The 20,275-nt window shown below is 40.9% G+C and overlaps 1 protein-coding gene across 6 annotated transcripts in view; it reads right to left on the bottom strand.

The window, feature by feature from the left end:
- Window positions 1-20,275, bottom strand: part of LOC144611573 (activating transcription factor 7-interacting protein 1-like) — a 126,886-nt gene that overhangs the window by 89,325 nt on the left and 17,286 nt on the right. For all 6 annotated transcript variants that reach the window (XM_078430736.1, XM_078430741.1, XM_078430739.1 and 3 more), the window contains one exon: window positions 723-771. The gene's annotated coding sequence lies outside the window, so the exon portion shown is untranslated. The remainder of the gene's footprint in view (window positions 1-722; window positions 772-20,275) is intronic.

Raw genomic sequence — 20,275 nt, 5'->3', positions numbered from 1 at the left:
AGATTCAAGTATGAAGAGTAGTTCAATTGTCTGCTTGTCCCAAAACAGACTCATATTATTATTTTTTTTAAACAATACCGTTTTTGCTTTCTACATTTTACTTCCTCATCTTTGTAAAATACTGTTTTGCTTTCAGATAGCGAATGCGTCAAAGTGGAATGGACATCGGAGATTCGTTTGGATATAACATGAGTATGTCAGAAGGTAGTCTATGATTCATTCCACCAGTAGCTCCTACAATGTAATTTCAGATTACTGATCGGTAAAGTTTCCATTGCACGTTACCCATACCTGCATGTTAAAAACCAAATGTCATCCACCGAGAAGATTTGGAGTTTCAATTTTCTTAATATATCAAATCAAATGATTTGATAACTGGGTACATACATTGACACTACCAATCCAGATGCTGAAAGAAGTCAAGAGTTGATATGCAAAAGATCACAAAAAAATAATTGCGCTCAAAATATTGCATTTGAAACTCTCCCCAGCCTTTCGCAAGTTAAGATTAACTTCAGATTAACTGTCTAGGTTCATACAAAGAAAGACCAGTTGAACAGAAACATGAAAAGGGCGCAGGTATGCATAATTTAAGTAGCTCCCTTGTGTCATCGTGAGAGAAAAACATGACATGCTTAACTTTAAGTATGGCACTCTTGCTTGAGATTCAAATGCAACAGCAAATTTTGTTTGCTAACATAAACATAGAAATACTACCGTACCTTTTGGTTTATTTCAAGCAGACCATTCAGTGTTTCACTTTGGTCCCTCCTGAAAGAAATTGAGAAATAACTTTAGACTCTAACAAAGTATTTAATATGCAACATTCAACAGAGAATAAACTTACAACAGACATGTCTGATTAACACAGCACTGTGTCATGAATATAAACATAGCACAAAAAGTAAGGAAATTTGTGTTTGGTAGATTATTTCTTTGTTGTAACAATGCTTCTTGGCAATAAATCTTATACCGTTGGAAAGCCTGTTTATTTCCCTTTTAAATGGTGCCACATTTGTAAGGAACATCCATTTGTGGGATGAGCAGCAGAGCTGAGTATGTGGGTTGCGCCTATGAAAAATCTGCCAAATCTTCTCTGCCAATGCCAAACAGCTTATTCTGCCATTGACTCTTGTTCGGTGTTGTTTGGTGGATTGGATGATTGAAGTCTGTAGAAACAAGACATATTGGCAATTTAACAATTTATTCATTTAATAAACAGGAGCCTCAGTAGCGTGTGGAAGAACCATACACAGCCACAACAGCCTGGCACCTCCTCCTCATGCTGGTCACCAGCCTGGTCACACACTGTTGTGGGATGGCATCCCATTCTTCAACCAGCATTTGTCGCAAGTCAGCCAACGTGGTTGTGTTGGTCACTCTGGCACGAACAGCACGCCCAAGCTGATCCCACAAGTGTTCAATGGGGTTGAGGTCAGGACTGCTGGCAGGCCATTCCATCCTCTCCACTCCCAAATTCTGGAGGTAGTCTCTGAGAAACCCTGCTCTGTGGGGGCGAGCATTGTCATCTTGGAGGATAGAGTTCGGTCCCAGACTATGGAGATATGGGATTGCCACTGGTTGCAGAATCTCATCTCGATATCTCTCTGCATTTAGATTGCCTCCAATGATGACAAGCCTCGTTTTTCCAGTGAGGGAGATGCCGCCCCACACCATCACACTGCCTCCACCAAAATATGTTACTCTATCGGTGCAGCAATCAGCATAGCGTTCTCCGCGTCTTCTCCACACTTTGACCCTATGATCCAACTGCCGTAGGCAGAATCTGGACTCATCGCTGAACATAACGTTCCTCCACATGTTCAGGTTCCAGTGCACGTGTTGCCGACACCAGCGCAAATGGGCCTGACGGTGAAGGGCAGTCATGGCAGGCCTCCTGGCAGCCCTATGAGACCGGAGATCGGCTGCGTGGTCTGTTCCGAATTGTCTGGGCAGAGAGCCGTCGACCATATCGTCCTGCAAACCTTGACTGCAAATCTGTAGAAGACAGCCTACGGTTCCTAAGTGCTGACAGGGTGAGGAAACGGTCTTCTTCGGGTGTCGTCTTCTTGGGACGCCCACTTCGCGGCCTGTCTCTGACATACCCCGTTATATGGAACTTGGCCTTCACTTTGGAGATGGTACTAGGGCTCACTCCAATTTATGCCGCAACTTGGTTTTGCGGAACACCAGCTTGAAGTTGCCCTATTGCACGGGCCCTATCCAGATCAGTCAAACGTGGCATGACGATTCTTGGAGCAGACACCTACTGACCACTGTAGCAGGGCCCATGCTCACAGATGCTGCCAATCAGGTGCCAATCAGGCACCTGATTGTCAGCACCTGGGGGTACCAGAAGCTCAAAACAAGAGTCAATAGCGACAGCAGAATAAGCTGTTCGGCATTGGCAGAGAAGATTTGGCAAATTTTTCATGGGCGCAACCCATATACTCAGCTATGCTGTTCATCCCACAAATGCATGTTCCTTACAAATGTGGCACCATTTAAAAGGGAAATAAACAGGCTTTCCAACGGTATAAGATTTATTGCCAAGAAGCATTGTTACAACAAAGAAATAATCTACCAAACACAAATTTCCTTACTTTTTGTGCTATGTTTAGTTGAATTTTATTCAAACCACTAATTGTTACTACAGAGTGTTGGGAATATAGTTTCACCAAGTATACTGACTGAGATTCCAAAACAAACAGCAAAATACAGAAGGATGCTAGAAGTTTAAAATTAATAACAGAAAATACGGAAAGTACTCAAGTCAGACAGCATATGCGGATGGGGAAACAGAGTTAATGTTTCAGATCGTGACCTGTATTTCTCTCTCTCCACAGATGTGGTCAGACCTGCAGAGCAACTCAAGTGTTTTTCTGTTTTATTTGTAATTTTATAAAATCTGGCATTTCAAATTGTGTTGCTCAACAACTATATATAACTCTAATTATTAGTGACTGTTTTGTCCTTTCTGTTGTGCAGAATTTTCAGTTGTGAGCTTTGAGTGCTACAGTATCTCCAACATAGCAAATGAATTTAATTATTTTACTACAAATCACCTGTAAAGTATTGACAAAAATTTGGACAGTAAAAATGTTAACTTACACGATTTGTCTAAACTTTCTAACTGCTAGACTAGAGCTAACAATGAAATATCGTTGTTACAAACCTCAGGATTAATTTTAGAGATTTCACTGCATTGATCATACCTGTAAGAACATGGCGTGGAGAATACCTTCAGGGTATTTTACAGAATTAAGCAAGGCAATGGTTAAATGTCCTGTACACATGTCTCACATGTGTGCAGGACATTTAACCATTGCCTTACTTAATTCTCACATGTGTGTCTATAATGCCCAATATCTAATCATACTGTAGAAGTAGAACAAATGTAGTTTGCTTCAGTCAGGATAAAAAAAAACAAGAAAAACAACTTATGTTTTTCTACTGCTAATTGTTAACCAAAATATCTCCTGGAGGTATATATTTTCAAATGTGAGTATCCTGGATGTCACCAGTGGTTCCAACAGCTGCTAATATTGACATGAATTAACAGAAACCACTTGGTCTTAAAGACGTGAATCCTTGGAAATATACCCCAGCAAATTAGTCAACGGAGTCATAAATAGATCAAAATTGGAGTGCACGTGCAACAACAAAAAATCCAATTTAGTTCAATGACTCATTTTATATGAGCAAAATGCATTCAATACACTTTAATACTCCTATCACCATGGATGGATTTGACTTTACATATCATATATAAGTTGAAATAATTGTTTAAGTGTGAGGTTCTTGCCCCACCGAGATTACATAGCCTCAAGTTTCACTCCAGAGCACATGTCAGGTGTTCATAAGTTCATAGTGATAGGAGCAGAATTAGGTCATTCAGCCCATCAAGTTTACTCCGCCATTCAATCATGGCTGATCTATCTCTCCCTCCTAACCCCATTCTCCTGCCTTCTCCCGATAACTCCTGACACTTAAATAAGTTATAGAAGAAGCACTGTAATACAGAAACTGCCCTTTTTTAAACAAATCAATGGACATTCAATGGAGCTTGTATGGTGGAGTAATTGCCAAAAATCCTACTGGAGTCATCTTCAGCCAGTTCTTCCAACTAATCTTTAGTCCTCAAACAACTCCACAAATAATATCTTGCCCACTCACTTGCTTGTGCAAACTGACTGTCACATTTCCTTTCATAAAGTAACTGTGTTACATACTACTTCATTGATGTAAAGTTTTTAGGAAATTTTCTTAAGTCACAGAAAGCCTATATAAATTCTAGTTTGCTCTATGTAATAAATCAATGTCTCTTTTGAATGCAATATCATTCTGTCTATACCACCGCACTGTTTTCAATTATTTTGTTCTGGTCTGGGTTATGTTATTTTCGCAATAGACAGAGTCATTAGTAAAATGTTTGGAGGGAAGGTACAAAAACTGGCAGGAAAACATATTTTATACAAAGCTGTAGCTGACTTAATAAGGGAATACTCTTTCCCAGTAACTAGCGAGGTTTCTGAATATAATTAACCAAATTAAAACAAATCTGGATTTAACAAATAAGCAACATTAAACAGAGACTTGAGCTTCATAGATCCAAGCAAACAAATTAATATTGGTCAAACACAGATGTTTCCTGAGACCCCAAAAGGTGTTCGTCAAATAATATAGAACATTTTGTAAATAGAATTTGTTCAATTTTTAAAGTCCATACTGGTACTCAAGGTACAGGAGAGGAATTCAATATTTTTCCATCTAAATGTAGTACTTTGCTTCTAAGTTTAATTCTTTCCAGATTGTATGCTCTGTTAAACAGTTGAAAAGATTGGGAACAACAAAAAAACACAATTTTGCAATGTAAAAATACTCTGGTATTTTGCTCAAATTATTTTGAAACAAAGTAGACAAAGTTGATCTGAGAGCAAAAAAACCTGCTGGAGTAACTCAGGGGAAATGGAAGGCTCATTGAATTCCTCCAGCAATTTGCTTTTTTTTGCATCAGACTCCAGCATCTACGATCTCTTGTTGATCCTAGATTTTAACGATGGTGTCAATATTTTTGGATTAGTTCTCAGAACATAAAAATTTGCAAGAAATGTAATGGGCATTTTATCATTATGAACCAAATTACCATACAATGTCAAACAGCTACCAGGAAAATGCATGGGTGTGGTTGTTCAACTAATGCCCACCAAATGAAGTAAGTTTCTTCAATGTCAGTGACGGACAAAGCCATTCTTAACTTCAAGATATTTCATTGTACTTTACAGTTTACATAGCACTTTTGAAGCAGAGTCGCCATTGCATTACATGAAATATAGCAGCAGTTTGGCACACGTGGTCTAGAAATGGCACTGTGATAAAGAACAGGGAATAAAGCGATATTAATTGATGAGTGCACATTGGGCAGGGCATCAGAGATAACAAATTTGCTTGTCCTTGAAAGAGTTGTGGGATTTTCAGACATTTCTGCAGGAAGTGTTACCGGGTCTCAATTGTGTGCCTCATTCTAAAGGCAGCACCTTCAGTGATGTATTGGAATGTCAATCTTTTAAATCAGATTCAAGTACACTCTCAACTGTACCATAATTACTGATTATCATTATGTTATATTTGGGAACGTTTTTCGAAGTCCTTCAGAGAGAGACAGACAGAAGTTGGGTCATTTAGTCTCTTGGATGTAGTTTCACAGTTTACTGCACATGGCGAATCTCTACTTCAGCTTCACTTACCTGCTCTTGGTCTTATCTTACAATGTCCTGTTCAACAAGTGACCGTCAACCTCAGTCCTCAAAACTTTCAGTTAAGCCAGCACGAACTGCCTTTTCTGAGCTTATCCTAATATGGCTTGCTCACCAACTATAAAAAAATAACTGAAGGGAATGGAAAAAAAATAACCTTCTCTGCTCTGACTTTTTTTGATGCTCCATGCCTTAGTCTGAATACGTCTCCCCGAAATTGGCAACATTTGTGGACCCTTGTCTTAAAAGCCGTACAAAATCAATAAGCCTGATCCTGATGTTTGTTGAAGGAACACAAAAACTGCAAATGGGTGTGAATGCAAGGACAACAGACTCAAAAACAGCAATGTACAAGTTGAAAGATTACTATTTTTTCCAGAGTCCCACGATAATCTGAATAAACACTTAAAGCTGTGAAATAATGAATGTAATTATTTTCTGTGGCCACAAAATCTTGCAGATGCAAGAAAGTTGGCTGAAATACCAATCTTTCAAAATGTCAAGAACCTGAAGATCAGATACGTTGCGAAATAAAAAGTCTCTCACATTTATCAATTGGTTGGTCCCAACCCACGTTTAATTGGTTTACATTGTCATCAACTCAATTTACTAATTCGCAGACGACACCACCATAGTAGGCCGGATATCAAATAATGACGAGACATTGTACAGGAAGAAGATTGAGAAACTCATAACTTGGTGCCAAGACGAGAACATGTCCCTCGATGTCAGCAAGACAAAGGAGATTGCGATTGACTTCAGGAAGCGAAGTGGTACACATACCCGGTATACATCGGCGGTGCCAAAGTAGACATGGTTAATATCTTCAAGTTCTGAGGAGTAAATATCACCAGCAACTTGTCCTGGACTAGGCATATTGAACCAATGGCCAAAAATCCACACCAACATCTCTACTTCCTGAGAAGGCTTCGGAGGTTCGGCACACTCCCAACATTGTCTAGATGGGATGCAGAAAGCATTTTATTGCGATGCGTCACAGCATGGTTTGAGATGAGCTTCATCCAAGATCGCAAAAAATGGCAGAAAATTGGGGACACAGTCCAGACCATCATGCAAACCAACCTCCCTTCCATTGACTCCATCTACACGTGACACTGTCTCGGCAAGGCCACCAGTATAATTAAGGACTAGTCTCACCCCCGGTGTCTCCCTCTTCTCCCCTTCCAATCAGGCAAGAGGTACAGAAATAGGAAAGTGCGTACCTCCAGATTCCAACAGCAGGTTCTTCCCAGCTGTTAACAGAGAATTGAACCATTCTATTACCAACTACCTCATTGAAGACTCTTGGACTATGTTTAATCAGACTTTATCTTGCACTAAATTTTATTCTCTTTATCATGTATCTTTACACTGTGGACAGCTTGATTGTAATCACGTATAGTCTTCTGCTGACTGGATAGCATGCAACAAAAAAGCTTTTCACTGTACCTCGGTACACATGACCATAATAAACCAATTGATTAATTGATACTTCATTATCACGTGACATGTCAGTGAAATTCTTTGTTTTGCAGACCATACACATAGGGTGCCAACAAAGTTTCAAAGTATTCATTATAGTCCTCAATGACCTCTTTGTTCTCGGCAGCCCTCCCATGCCAATCCCTCTTTATTCTTGGTGGCACATCCTCGGCAGACCTCGGGCACCCATCCGATCTCCGGTATCCACTGGCCCCATCCGATCTCCGGCAGTCACCGCGAGCCTGTCCTCAGCTGCTTGCTACCTGGTCCTCTTAGATAGCTCAGCTGTGCTCACCGGGAGCATTTGACAACCTTCCTCGCACCCCCGGCGGCCCTCCTCGCTGGCCCACCTCACCCATGGCGGTTTAGAGGGTCTCTCTTCACTCTCGCGGGTCCCAACACTGATTGTTCCCTGGCGAGCTGGGTCATCCAGGCGGGTACGATATCTGCACCGGGAAAATTCCCGACTGCGCTGCTCGATGGGAACTAATCTAATTTATTTTATGCCCTCAACTGACTCAGGAGGAAGATCTCATGGAGTGAGCTGTGGAGCATGGAGTCAAGTATGTTGAGCTTTATTATCAGAGCCACATATGACGTCCTTCCCTCTCCCACAAACTTAAATCTTTGGCTGGGAGAGGATCTAGCCTGCCCCCTGGGTGCAGTTCCAGCAAACCTCAAGCACATCCTGGTCGGTTGTAAGTCCAGCCTAACACAAGGCAGATACACCTGGTGAAACAACCAGGTGCTGAGGTGCTTGGCAGCTGCACTCGAGTGCAAGAGAGTTACCACCAATGCCATGCCTATCAATGCCCAGTTAACATTCCCGCAAATCTCATCCTTCATCCGGGGAGGAGAGAAACGGAAGACTACCACCTCGCCTCTCAACTCATGCCCACTGAGCGCAGCCAGAGACTGGGAAATGCGGGTTGACCTAGGCCAGAGGCTTTCCTTCCCAGTTGAAATCGCAGCTACCAACCTGCGACCAGACCTCGTCCTCTGGTCCAACTCCTGTCGGCGTGTTTTCATCATTGAGCTGACGGTCCCCTGGGAGGAGGCTGTGGACGAGGCATATGAAAGGAAAAGGCTGAGATATTCCAACCTTGCAGTAGAGGCAGAGGAGTGAGGTTGGAGTGTAAGGGTGTGTCCAGTGGAGGTGGGGTGCAGGGGCTTTGTAGCCAGTTCCATTGCAAGGCTCCTGAGGGAAGTAGGAGTCAGAGGGCAGGCCCAAAGGAGGGCAATCAAAGAACTTGCAAATGCCGCCGAACGGAGCAGTCACTGGCTGTGGCTGAAAAGAAAAGATGCTGTCTGGGCTGCCACGTGACCATCTAGAGGCTAACCATAAGGCACACACCCAGGTCTGATCACCCTGTGGTGGGCCTGCCTCGACTGAGGGTGTCTTGTGATAAAAGGCCGAAACACCCAGTGACGTTGAGGTACACAACTGAAGATGTGTCTGAATGGTAGCAACATTACCTAGTGGTCACCACCAAGAACCACACCAGTCAATTGTAGTGCAAAACTTAGGGGTTGTAACATCTAGTCCTACTAATCAATCAGATCAAATATGTTTTCTTCAATGCCTGCTTTTCAGAACGATTATTTCTTACATACATCAATTCATCAACTCAATTTTCTCAAATTTCACTATACCTTAATTGGTACATGTGACAATAAATTGATCTTGAATCTTATTCTTCATCGTGGCATCACTGATCAAGGTAACCTTCCCCACCAACCAAAAAAAATCATCCATCTTGAATATGCAAGTAATTTCCTTTTCTAAATGTCAAAATCAAATTACCATGTGCACATTAATCTTAAAAATATTTACATCTTTGAATACTTATACAGCATTAGTATACAATGCAAAACACAAGACATACCTGGGAAATTGCAAAGCATTTGATTCAATGCAAATCCATATCACCCAGTCCAATGCATATGCAAATCAGAATTATATTGTTACTTTAGCCAATTTAGAAAAACATACCAATTCATCTCCCTATTTAAATATTCCAATGACCTTATAGCACACTTGGAAATATTAGTGCGGGAACGGGCAACTCTATACTGTAGGATTATTCAACTACAATGCTGAACACTCTATCTGCCAAGGCATTAGAAATGTCCAGTTGTCTAATCTGCTCAAATCTGCTTGCTTGACAAGACCATTGGCTGAATTAGCACAATAGTAAAGAACAGCAGGTTCAGCAGAACAATATGAATGGTAGAGAGCGATGCATTCTGTTTTAAACAATGCCCTGATATTTGGGGATTAGAAATTCTGATATCCATAACATGCACATGTTCTTCAATGTCGACATGGCCGTCTATGGCCCTGATGTTTGGGACATAGATGGCCTTGACAGCAGTGAAGAACAGGTGCACATCATGGATATCAGAGTTGCTAATCTCCTACAACATCTGTTCTTCTTCCTCCACCGTCTGTTTTCTAGATCCTGGGATTTTTGCTGGATCTTCACCTTCAGGTGCCTGCAGATGTTTTATTCAAGATTCAAGATTCAAGATAGCTTTATTTGTCATCCAACACTGGACGAAATTCAGTCACCCACAGTCCAACAACAAAAGCATTAAACAAGCATTAAAACCACACAACCCCAAAAAAACCCCAAAACACAGTCCAACAATAAAAGCATTAAATAGGCATTCAAATTACACAACCCCAAAACCCCCAAAACACAGTCCAACAATAAAAGCATCAAATAGGCACTCAAATTACCCAACCCCAAAAACACACAAAAAAAGAAACATCCATCAAAGAAACATCCATCACAGTGAGTCTCCTCCAGTCCTCTCCTCACTGTGATGGAAGGCAACAATGTCTTTCCCTTCTCCTGCTGTCCTCGCCCACAGTCAGGTTGTTGTGGTTGCAGGCCGCACCGGACGGTCCACAGCGGGCCAAGCCCAAGGCGCGTCGCGTCGCAGCCGCTCCCGCAGCCTCCGAAGACGGCCGGCTCCGCTGATGATAAGTCCGATCCGGGGCGGGCGAACACGCTGCTGCTGCCGCTGTTGTTGCACGTCGGGGCGGTCGTGGCTCCCGACATTGAAGCCCCCGCCCAGCAGAGAAATATCCCGCGGCCATCTTAGGCCGCGCCGGACGGTGAAATGTCCGCGCCCCAAGCCCCGCGATCCGGGGCGGGCGAACCCGCTGCCGCTGCCGGAGCTCCCGATGTCGGCATCCACTCGGCCCGAGCCTAAGGCGAGTCGCAGCCGCTCCCGCAGCCTCCGAAGACGGCCGGCTCCGGTGATGGTAAGTCCGATCCGCGGGCTCTGCGAACCAGAGCCCTGGAGGCCGCCAGCTCCAGGAGTTGGGCCGATGGTAGGCCGCAGCAGGAACGGAGACACGGCCCAGAAAACAAAGGTCGAGTCTCCGTTCGGAAGGGACACCTATTTACAATGTTACTGTTCCCCCCCTCCCCCCCACATACACACACAGTACACAAACACAAAAACACCACATCACAACTACAATCAAGACAAAAAAAAAACAACAAAAACACAAAGACAAATGGACCGCAGGTGAGCCGCAGCTGCTAGGGCAGCGCCGCCATTCACCATGAGATGCAGTACCTTCACCTTTAGGAATGTATTACATTTGCAGTTATTTAGCTCCTGGATACTCTGGTTATTTTCAAACAAAACCAGTCTTTTCACAGGTGTCGATCGTGGTTGCCCTCAGGGAAGTGCGTTGGTTGTGGATACTGTGTGGTTCCTATCGGCTAGGACGGGGGTTCTCTTTTCAGATCAGTTTTCACATGGCAGCATTTTGAAGATATGTTGATAGAGATGACAGAAGAGATGAGGGAGTGATCAGTCCATAGTACAGGTGATGCAGAGATCCTTATGGTCCTTTACTCAATGATATAATCTAATAGGTGCCAGTGTCAGGACAAAGCTATTAACATGAGATAATATTCTAATTTTTCTAATGAAATAGGGCGGTGGTTGTAACAATATTGTGCACCAAGCATTTTGCTGATCATGCCTTGCCAGAAAATTGCATCTTCATGCTGAAGTTAGCCAGTTTGTCTCCCTTTAGCTTAAGGGCCAGATTTCCTCCTTGGTCTCTGTAGGAAGTCCACCGTAGTCGTCGTGTTAATTTCACTGTTCACATCACTTAGTTATCAACTTTTCAACAACCAAAAATTGACCAATGTGGGCTCCATCTTTTCTGGGTTATCAGTGCCAGTTCTGATCTGTTCTCTACCTTTTCTTGCAGATGTCAAACACAAGGCCTGTTCATTCGTATGTCTCAATTGAATAAGTCATTTGTGACCTGGAGTTCTGCCTCCAAATGTATGTAAGTATAAGCATCATCAACATAATGCAATTCATTTACTAACTTTGGTGTGATCTTTAATATTGAACAGCTTTCTGTAAGTCCTGTGAATTCCATCTATCTCTGCAAGAAGCTTGTCAGAAGTGGGGTGCAACATTTTGCCGAGAAAGTTGAGGGGATACTGTGTACCACATATAGATTACACAAATCATAGACAGGTTAGACAAAATGTGTGGGAAGTAACTGCAGATGCTGGAGTAGACCGAAGATAGACACAAATGCTGGAGTAACTCAGTGGGACAGGCAGCATCTCTGGAGAGAAGGAATGGGTGATGCTTCGAGTCGACAAAAGTCCTCTACTTACCTGTCCTTGTTGTACAACACCATCCTCCTACAAAGATGATTTGTAACAAAACTCTGAACAACAGAAACACCGGCTGCCTCACGAATGGTCTGTCTTTGTTGTTTTATAGTATGTGTTAAATGTATGTTTTAGTGTTCTTTAGCTTGTTTTATATGGGGGGGGGTTGGGGAAACTTTTAAAATCTTTTACCTCGACAGAGATTCAACTTTTTCCGTAGCGTATCTCCGTCTGCACTGCAGCCTAACATTGTGGAGTTAGCGGCCTCTCGCTGGGGACCGACCAACCGCAGGAGCCTGCAGGGCTTAACATCGTGGAGCTGGCGGTCCCTGTCGGGGATTGACCTCGGAAGCTCCAACCGCGGGAACCTGCAAACTTTAACATCGTGGAGTTCGTGGTCCCTGGTTTGGGACCGACTTTGGGAGCTCCAGGCCACAGAAGCTTCGACCGCCCCGAAATGGGGGCTTCGATCGCCCTGACTGCGGATGGTTCAATTGCCCCGACCGAGGGAGAATAAAGAGGGAAGCAGATTAGACTTAATTTCCTTCCATCACAGTGAGGAATGTGAAATCCGCTGCGGTGGATGTTTATGTTAACTTTTATGTAGTTGTGTGTCTTGTGGCTTTTTTTTAGTATGGCTGCATGGTAAATTGCATTTCAATGTATCTTAATTGGTACATATGACAATAAAAGACCTTTGAACATTCTATGGAGCCACCTCCCACTTCTCTGGAGCCACATTTCGCAGATGGTTGACATCAGTGATGAAATTCACCACTATGCTCAGTGTTTCAGCACAACATTTGGTTGACTGAGAAAAAGGGCCTTAAAAACAAAAATCAAGATTTCAAATATGGCTCAAAAATAATGATTTATTACGTATCAGTGCTCCTTGCCCTCTCATATACGTCTGAGACTTGAACTACCTACAGCAGGTAATTCACGGCACTGGCATAGTCTCCACAGATACATATCCTTCAAATTCACTGGAAGGTTGTAGAGAATATCATTCAAGGCCAAATTCCCGGCCTTGAGCATAATCACACTCAGTTGGCTCTATCAAGCAGACTATGTTGTTTGTGTCCCTGACATCACAAAACAAACACACTATTCCCAACTCTGGCACAGAAAAGAGATTACCAAGCAGATGGAATAGATTCAAGGATATTCTCAAACGCTCCTTGCAAATAAAAAGCATCAATCTATGACTCCTGAGAAACCTTCTTGATCCAGAAATGTTCAAAGAGATAAGGAGCATTTGGAGTGGCACTCTCCCGAATGACAATATGTAGGCCATACACAGAAATACCATGTAAATGACGGAAGTACACTACTTTTCAAACTATCCACTTGCCCATTCCGCATCCCCTGCTCCCTCTGCGAAAGAGTCAGCGGTTCACACATGGTACTCCTCAAACAACTCAGAGCCCATGGAACTGGAATGGAAGTTTTCCACAATATCAAGGGACATTCTAAGGAAGAGGAGCATGTTAAATGCTCTATAGTTTATAACAATACTCCTCAAAGACAGTATGGGGATGGTTGGATAATCACTCGATTCCCTGAGTAACCAAAAATCTATTGACCCATCTTCAATGAACATGACTTCAATTCATGAAGATTCACAGTTCGTAGGCAGGAATATTTCCCTCAAAGTCCTTAACTGTTAATTCTTTATTCTGACATAGCTCGTCAAATGATCAAACCTGACAAATACAAATATTACCAAGCAAATTATTTTCAGAATTTCATACATCTAATTTAACTTTATTTGTTCAGACATTAGTATTGGGTTAAAAAAAAGTTTTCAAAACTTTAAAATATGGATAACATACAGATCAGAGTAATATCCTGGATTTAAAGACTTAATTGGGAAAATAACTCATGTCAGGGGGACAAGTAGCAACAATAGTGTAGTTCCAATATAAGCCAAGATTAAACAATTACTTTTCATTTATGTCTGGAAGGAATTTTAGATTAAAGTCTATTGTTAAAAATGACCCAAAAGGAATACAGTTAATGCTCATTGCACGTTCAAACTTTCTGCTTCAGACATAATTGGATGAGAACCTATGAACCAGCAATTGTTGGCCACTTGGCTTCTCGAGCCTCCTCACCATTGAATAAAATCATGGTTCACCTAACAGTAAAGTACACTCCACAATTCCAGTTGCAGCAGTAACCTTTCATTGCGTTGCTTTTCAAGTATCGACCTTCACCTTAAAACTGTGCACTGTCATGAGGCAGATAGTTTTAAAAAACTCACAACTACCGAGAAAATTTAGCCTCATCTATGTCATATAAAGATTTCCTCACATGAACAAAAAAATACTCGCTACATCCATCTTAGCAAAACTTCTTAGGATCTTACATGTCCCTATTACTCTTCTGAACTCAGGTGATGACAAGCCTAGCCTGTCCAACCTTTCCTCATATGACAATACATCTCTGGAGAACACAGATAGGTGACATTTTGGGTCAGGATCCTTATTCAGACTGAGCAGAGATCACAGAGGGGGAGCAGTGAGGGAGAGTTTCACAGAACTCCCGTCAGAGAGAGGAGAACTTCTTTTTAGTAGGCATACCTTATGCCTCTCATAACTTTATATACTTCTATTAGGTCTTTATTTTGTCAAAATTGGATAAACTTTCAATTAGTTGCTAATAATTCTATATTTCATTTTACATATACATTTCACCATCCTTTGCCAAAATGTGAATACCTGTTTGGCTTCAAGATTTAACTTATCAAAGATTTTTTTCCCCTCATAATTACTTCAAAAGGGAGCCTTGGAACAACCCTTCTGCGTTGCAACATTATTAACTTCCCTATTAAAAGCTATAAATACCACTTTAAAAAAAGCCCTTGACTATAAATTTGTGCAAGATAATTGCTTTACCTCAGTAACGAATGACAAGTTGAATTTTTTTTAGTGCCTTCAAAGATAATTACAGTATTATCTATCACCAAAAGTTCATTTTAAGAGCATTACAAATTCTGCTGTGCAGTATCTGAACAACATGCACTTTATTCAACTATAGTCATTCCTCCTTACTTGCTCATAGCCTTGGCTCGTTTTTGCACTAAATACTAAGCAAAAGGGCATGACACATACAAGAGATGCTAATCAGCATCCGATTGTTGAGTAGCATGTAAATGATCATGATCCCACAGACGTTGCTCAATTCCGCAGTATGTGCTGCAACAGTTGCCATCTCTCATGCCCAACTCAGCTGCACTTCTGCTGCCCCAGGCATTAGTTCCTTTCGTTTCCAGGAGATGGCTGACAGTTGCTGAGCAACCAGACTAATAATTAGCCCAAAGCAGGCTTAAACAGCTAGGCAGAATGCCAGTATTGAACAGAATAAATTCAGTTCTTCAAATCCATTGGCAGAATAAGCGAACCAGTGTTAGCATCCTCTCCCAAGCCAAGATCTCCACTGTTGAGGTTGTAATTCACTCTCATGAGAAAACCATGTAGTTCGCATGCCTGACACCAGGCAACCAAAACAGACATGTATTTGGACACAATTTAATTTTCTGTTGTGGTTGAGCTCAGAGAAGACCGAGTTACCTTCTCAAAGCCTCTAAGAAAATGTAACCACTTCTAATTTGTGGGAATCATTGATAAATAACAGAATGGTTAACAAGCATGGCATGGAGAACTTCAAGTCCATTTCTTGGAAACACGTAAAGGTCAAATGTAAATGATGAAATGTACCCACTCCCAAACTATCCACATGCGTGCCCATGTCAACAAAGAGGTCAGCCACCTCAGAACGTGTAATTCTCAACCTTGAGGACAGCCTAAGAAATGAACAAGGGACACAAGATTCAGAAGCAAAATATGAGGAAGAAATAAGTGCAAAATATCTTTGAAGAAGCATGGTGGAATATATGCCCCAATTAGCATTAATTGCACCAATGAGGAAATGTTTGAGAACTTCAAGTTCTTTGGTGTTAAAATTATCAATAATCTGTCATGGACCATACATATTGATGCGACAGCCAAGAAGGCACAGCAACGCCTCGACTTCCGTAGGTGATTGAGGAAATACGATATGTCTCCAATGATTGTTACAAAATTCTACAGATGCGCTGTAGAAAGCATACTATAAAGTTGCATCACAGCTGGGTTTAGGAACAGCCCTGCCCAAGAAATTGCCAGCAAGAAATTGCAGAGTTGTAGATGTAGCCTAGTACATCACACAGTGTAGAATCCCCATGATCGACGCCGTCTACACTACACAATGCCTCAAAGTCTTGCCCCAACCCGGTCATTCCTTCTTCGCCCTGGTCCGGATAGGCCAAAGGTATAGAAGCTTCAAAGCACACCCCACCAAACTCAGAAACAGCTTCTTCCTCTGTATTATCAGTTTCCATAAGCTAGAGTACCTCTGATTCACCTCTACCCCATTGTAGACATTGAACTTTGTCTAAGAAACTGTTGTGCTACAATGCCAAGAATGATATTCTGCATTTTGTATCTTCCCCTTTGCACTGCCTATTGTGCCCAAGTTTGACTTGATTGTATTCATGTATTGTATTATCTGATCTATTTGGAAAGCATGCAAAAAAAAATCACTGTACCTCGGTACATGTGACAATAATAAACCAAAACCCAAGCCTTGATGGGACGATGGAAGGTTGATTTTATAGAAATAACATTTGATATAGACTCCAAGTTGATTAGCCAGATTGGCTGCAAATGCGACTATTTGAACAAGGAAAGTAGGAGCAGAGTAGGCCGTCTGATCCCTGGAGTTATAGCTGATGATCGCCATAGCTCCATATCCCTGCACGATCCCGATATCTCTTCATATCAAGAAGTCAAAGTTTTGAATGAACTCAGTGACTTAAGTCTCCAAATCCTTAAGGGCAGAAAATCCCAAAGATTCACCAGCCACTGCTTAAAGATAAATCATCCTCATCTCAGTCCTATTTGAAGACTGTAACTTCTATGTTCAAGACTCCTCAATCATGTGAAACATCATCCCCATATTCACCCTATTAGTTGCGATCATCATGGGATAGACTATCCTAAAATAGTCATCTTTGCTACCATACAACGATCCCAATAAAGGGAACAAAGAAATATGGTTCTGGAATCCCAGACAGGTTTGATGTCTTTTTGCTGATTTATTTCATTTTAATATTCAGGACCAGGAAAATAAATTAAGACAAGTTACCTCATCACTGGTTATATTATAACTCTCAGTAACTATTATTTGTTTCCACACACCAAATACTTGAAAAATCACGAGTTACGGCCTCCACTGTCTATAGCTTTGTTTGACCTTAAACTGTCCTCCTGCCAAAATCAAAGTTCCAAACATCTTCAAAACAAGAATAGATTTAACTCTGCTTTTATGAGGAACACAGCATACCATGTGCTTCATATACCATGACAGATGAGCAGCATTTTACTGCCCCTCATTGCCAGACCACGTATTACAAGTTTCCAGTGCACTCATCTTAGAATATGACTCTATACTTTATCATTCAGGCAGCAAGGAGTAATTGGCTACTGAGTCATAGGTAAAGAAAGGATGGACCATATAACATTTCTCATATTTTGCTGCATGCCAGTCATGTAATTGAAGCACTGGTTCACAATATCTCAAGATAATCAGTTCTAATGCTGGGGAGCAGCTAAGGAGCAGAATCAATACAGGCTGGACATTTTTAAAATAAAGTGCAGAACTGCAGGTGCTTCATATGCAAGGTTAGAAATATTCTCCAATATTAATAGAATAAATTAAATATTGATACAATTAGAAGTTGAAACTTCTAAACATCAATATAACTGATATAGATAAAAAGCTGGAGGAACTCCAGTTAGGTAACTGCTATCCTATATACTTAATCCACATGCCTTGTTTTGAATACTTTTCTGTCATAAAATATTCAGGATTTTCAAAAATATGTCAACATACCAAACTTTTATTTTCAGTTTATCATATCATATATATACAGCCGGAAACAGGCCTTTTCAGCCCTCCAAGTCCGTGCCGCCCAGTGATCCCCGTACATTAACACTATCCTACACCCACTAGGGACAATTTTTACATTTACCCAGCCAATTAACCTACATACCTGTACGTCTTTGGAGTGTGGGAGGAAACCGAAGATCTCGGAGAAAACCCACGCAGGTCACGGGGAGAACGTACAAACTCCTTACAGTGCAGCACCCGTAGTCAGGATCGAACCCGAGTCTCCGGCGCTGCATTCGCTGTAAAGCAGCAACTCTACCGCTGCGCTACCGTGCCGCCCTTTAGTAATAGACCATTATTGGGCACCTGGATCTATTTACAATACAAGGATAACCAGACAAAGGAATATAAATTTGTTAAAGATAAGAAAATACTGTTTGGGTTCAATTTCTCCAAGAAAGAAAATGAAATTCAATTCCACTACTCCAAATGATCCGTGACAATTTTCTCTAAAATATCTTGCTTTAAATTTGCCCATAACAGAGCATCATAATCTCATTGCTTAAAATTATGAAATAACCGCCTGATGCAAGTTGAAGATTTTAAAGTTGCTTAATATTTTGAACACATTTCATTATTTTTTACATGAGAAAATTATTATTTTAAAAAGCATATGATTGACTACGAAAAGTACTATCATTTAATGGTGCAGGAGTTTCCATTTTGGAAATATGATTTTTAACATTACCGTTAGATAAATCCATGATTGCTCATCAGGTGAACTCAAAGAACAAGCATGCATATTAGCAAATCACCTGGCACTACTGAGGATAATGATCCTTTGTTAACTTGAACTGCTTTTCCTCAGAGGCACATGAAGGAATCTCCAGTTGTACATTTTTTTGAGGTAATTCACTCGGTCAATGCAACATCTTGTAAATTCCATGCATCTCATTAGCAACTAGCTTGTTGATTGTTTTGGGAGAATGGTAGGACAGTTTATACTCCTGGTCACATTCTTTATTACTACTGGAAAAATACATGCATGTGGGTATAAAAAATCCAGTAGTCGAATCAATCAATATATTTTTGAATTGCGTAGATTTCCAGAGCCACTTTGTATTTTGTTTTTTATTGTGACATCAATTACTCTGCAAACTAGCCTTAAAGTTGAAGAATGTATGAATGTTTGAATTTCCACCACCCCAATCCCTTAAAACTAAAAAGTTACATTAAATATGTAGCATCCCGGTTCACCATTCCCACCAAAAGGAACATTACCTTTTAGCATAAATAACTGACATTTGACAAACATACAAATTCTTTCCATCAAACGGCATCAACATTACTTCTTAAATTCCTATTTGTAATTCCAATGAAATCATCAAAAATGTAACTCTGTGATACTAGTCATATTTCACCACAATTATTTTGAAGAGCGCAGTTAAACCACTTGAGGGTGCTGATGCATACTTATCACATCAAAATTTATAAAAGGCAAGGAATATTTAGTACTGAATCTGTAAATGCTAAATCCTTTTGCAAAATATAGAAACTGAGAATTGTGCAACGAAAACAAACAGTGAATAATTTCACAAAAACAAGTTAAATACAAGAATTATGAATATATTTAATGGCTTTATTCTTCCCTACCTGCAAGCATTACTGCGCAACGCTGATTAAATTGGAAATGTTTAATTTATAATTTGAGCATACCATTTAGATGAAAGCAGCATATAAAATAAGATATGCAAGACACGAAAAGCAAGCACACTGATGTCTCAAGAAAATGATTTATTCTTTTTCTCAGCTCTTAATGTATACCACAACTACACACTAAACATGCCTGTTAGGACATGCATTCTTTTGCAATGCTCACTGAGCAACCATCTTAAATTTGTAGGAAGTTTGGAGAATTAGAGCAAAAAAATGTAAGCTGCGGAATTTCTTGTAGTAACAAAATTATCAATTCATTGGACGCTCAATATATGTGTGAGGTATCACAAAATGCTGGAGTAACTCAGCAGGTCAGGCAGCATCTAAGAGAGAGGGAATGGATGACGCTTCGGGTCGAGACCCCTCTTCAGACTGAAGGGTCTCGACCCGAAAAGTCACCCATTCCCTCTCTCCTAGATGCTGCCTGACCTGCTGAGTTACTCCAGCATTTTGTGATACCTTCGATTTGTACCAGCATCTGCAGTTGTTTTCCTACAATATATGTGTGTATATATGTATATTTGTGTGTATATACACGCACATACATACATATACATGTATATATATACATACACACATTAAAATATATATACATGTATATATATATACACATACATATATATACACATACATATATATGTATATACATACACACACACACATACATACATATATATACACACACACACACACACAAATAATTCAAATCAGTTGAACAGTGTA

This window comes from Rhinoraja longicauda, chromosome 40, assembly GCF_053455715.1.
Source record: "Rhinoraja longicauda isolate Sanriku21f chromosome 40, sRhiLon1.1, whole genome shotgun sequence".
Taxonomy (NCBI): domain Eukaryota; kingdom Metazoa; phylum Chordata; class Chondrichthyes; order Rajiformes; family Arhynchobatidae; genus Rhinoraja; species Rhinoraja longicauda.
This window is presented reverse-complemented; position numbering and strand designations above follow the sequence as displayed.